This window comes from Sinocyclocheilus anshuiensis, unplaced genomic scaffold, assembly GCF_001515605.1.
Source record: "Sinocyclocheilus anshuiensis isolate Anshui unplaced genomic scaffold, SAMN03320099.WGS_v1.1 scaffold481, whole genome shotgun sequence".
NCBI lineage: Eukaryota > Metazoa > Chordata > Actinopteri > Cypriniformes > Cyprinidae > Sinocyclocheilus > Sinocyclocheilus anshuiensis.
The window spans coordinates 1,146,017-1,149,074 of NW_015539907.1; the positions used below are offsets into that span (position 1 = coordinate 1,146,017).

The 3,058-nt window shown below is 36.8% G+C and overlaps 1 pseudogene; it reads left to right on the forward strand.

Moving 5' to 3' along the window:
- The window catches only part of LOC107686268 (fatty acyl-CoA hydrolase precursor, medium chain-like), an 8,657-nt pseudogene that overhangs the window by 2,379 nt on the left and 3,220 nt on the right, over window positions 1-3,058 (forward strand).

Genomic DNA, 3,058 nt, shown 5'->3' on the forward strand with positions numbered 1-3,058 from the left:
CATGAAAAGGCAAAAACAGTGGGATTTTTGTTTTAATCACAAATCAATTTTCATTTTTTATACCAAACTTTATATAAAGATGATTCTCAACTATGTTATGAAAGATATTTTTAAAAAACATTTTTCTTTATGCAAAATGTGTGTAAAATTGCCATAAACTAGTTTTTCCATTATATACAATGTATCTATAAACTTTATCTAATTTGCATATTAATGTGTTTTTGGGGCAACATAGAATGAATAAATAAGTGCAATAATGGCAGTAATAATTAGCAAACTTTTCATAATAATATTTAATAGGAATATTGATATATAATTTTTTCTCTATTCATTTGTTGTGTCTCCCAAAATGTGTAATAAACATGCTTTAAGTCCTGGTGTCTGAAACCCCATAACATTTTCCTGAGATGTTGATTTATGACAAACAATTTGTCAATTAGTCAGATTTAAATGATAATTACAAAATATTATCATATTTCCATTAGGGTGTTACATTTGATCACTAAATGAATGTCAGACATGTTTAAAGACCTAGGAGAGGGAGTGTTCATGGTGACCATCCAATCATTTAGTATCTCTGAAAAGCCCTGAATGTGTTCTGTACAGGACATCCAGATTTAAAACTGTGACATGTAACGTCTCATACAGGTTGTAATAGAGACAAAATGAGACACAAGCTGAGGTATATACTAATATACAGTTCAGTGTCATGCACACAAATACAGGGTAACATGGAACTGTACACGGTAACACAAATGACATAAAATAATGCAATAACATTAATTTAAAAACATAACTTGCCAAAATGTTCATAACTGATAACAAGAATGAGATACCAAGTGCCAAATGGGTCAAAAGTGTCATTAGCAGATTTACAGTATTTTACCACTAAAATGACAAACATTATTACAGTGTACATTCTCTTGCTGCATTCTAGGTGCCTTCAAAACCCAGATATTCTGCCTATAGTAGCAAAATCCATGAAGTTGGATTTCACACCAACAGGAGTCTCAGAGGACTGTCTGTATCTGAATGTTTACACTCCTTCTCAAAGATCAGAATCAGATAAACTTCCAGTGAGTACTGAATAACGGCTTCTCTCATCTGAACTACAGCACTTTGACTTTTGTAGATCTTATTCACAGTAGATCTTCTTATATTATGCTTTATTAATCATTTCCCCAACCCCTCTGACAAAAGCAATCTACTGTATGCGAACCAACAGGTAATAGTCTGGATTCATGAAGGGGGTCTGGTCGTGAGTGGAGCATGCATGTTTGACGGATCCCCGTTAGCGGCCTATGAGAACATAGTTGTGGTTGTCATTCAGTACTGACTTGGAATATTAGGATACTTCAGGTATTCATTTATGGTGGAGAAAGTGGGCACTACTCGTGCAGTCTGTCCCTTGAGAATGACATCAGATTTCTTGTAAGCTGCTTCTGCAATGGGTTATAATAAAACATGCTTCTGGGTTTAGCACAGGAGATAAGAATTCTCAAAGTAACAGCTATAGTCTGTCACTATAGCTGGGGAGTCTGCAGGAGGAATCAGTGCCTCTTTTCTGGTCAGTAAATGTTTGTAATTCAGCATTATCTTTATTATCTTTCTCTATTGTTGCCTATTCTTTATTTATGTGCTGATATTAATTGTGATTAATCTTATTATTTCTGATGAGTCTTTAAAAAACATAATAAGTCCCGAGTAACTTCAGGCTTCCCCTGGAAATATGATAATAAGTGAATAGCTGAAAGACAAGTTGTTAAAACAACATAAGATCTTATCCATTAATATATTCTCTGTGCAATTCAGTGCAAAGATTAAATGTGCTCTAAAGATGTATTTTTATGACATTGTCTTCTAGACATTGTCACCCAAGACCAAGGGTCTGTTTCAGCGGGCCGTCTTTAACAGTGGAGTAGCAACTGTGATGGGCTACTCTGTCAAAGAGCCTCTGATGTTTGCCAAGATATTTAGCTCAAATACAACAATAAATGTGTACTGCTCAATAGTTCCTTAAAGGGATAGTTCAACTCAAAAATGAAAATTCTGTCATTAATTGCTCACCCTCACATCATTCCAAACCCGTAAGACCTTTGTTCATCTTCGGAACACAAATTAAGATATTTTGGATGAAATCCAAGAGCTTTCTGACCCTCCGTAGACAGCAGCGCAACTGAAATGTTCCCAGACACCAAAACGTAATAAGGACATCGGTAAAATAGTCCACGTGACATCAGTGGTTCAACCGTAATTTTATGAAGCTACGAGAATACTTTTTGTGCGCAAAGAAAACAAAAAATAACAACTTTATTCACGATTCTTCTCCCCCGCGCACCAGCTGCGGCCATTATGGAGAGTACCACGACGAATATGTGTGGTGCTGCTGACGTAGAACACGCATGTGCTGCGCCTTGTTTACGAGCATAGGAATGCACATGCATTGTGGTACTCTCGTGGTACCGTAAAATTACGGATGAACCACTGATGTCACATGGATTATTTTAACAATGTCCTCATTATGTTTCTGGGTCTGGGAACATTTCAGCTGCATTGCTGTCTATGGAGGGCCAGAAAGCTCTCGGATTTCATCAAAAAGATCTTAAAGGGTTAGTTCACCGCAAAATGAAAATTATGCTGTGTTTCACTCACCCCCGAAGCATCCTAGGTGTATATGACTTTCTTCTTTCAGACGAATCCAGTCGGAGTTATATTAAAAATTGTCTTTGATCTTTCAAGCTCTATAATAAAAAGTGCCCATCCATTAAAAAAAAGCGCCTCACACGGCTCACACGGCTGAACAAAGGCCTGCTGTAGTGAATCGATGCGTTTTTGTAAGAAAAATATCCATATTCAAAATATTCAAAACACTTGAATCTAGCTTGCGCTCACTGTTGTAAACAGAAGCAGTACCAGGCGGATGACGTATGAGGTCAGTGTTGCACATGCGCCACTCAGAAGTGACGCACCCGAAAACGCAGCGGAGAGATCAAAACAAAACAACGGTCACTAATTAAAAGTACAAAATGAGGATTTGTAAAGAAGAATGTCGGAGGAT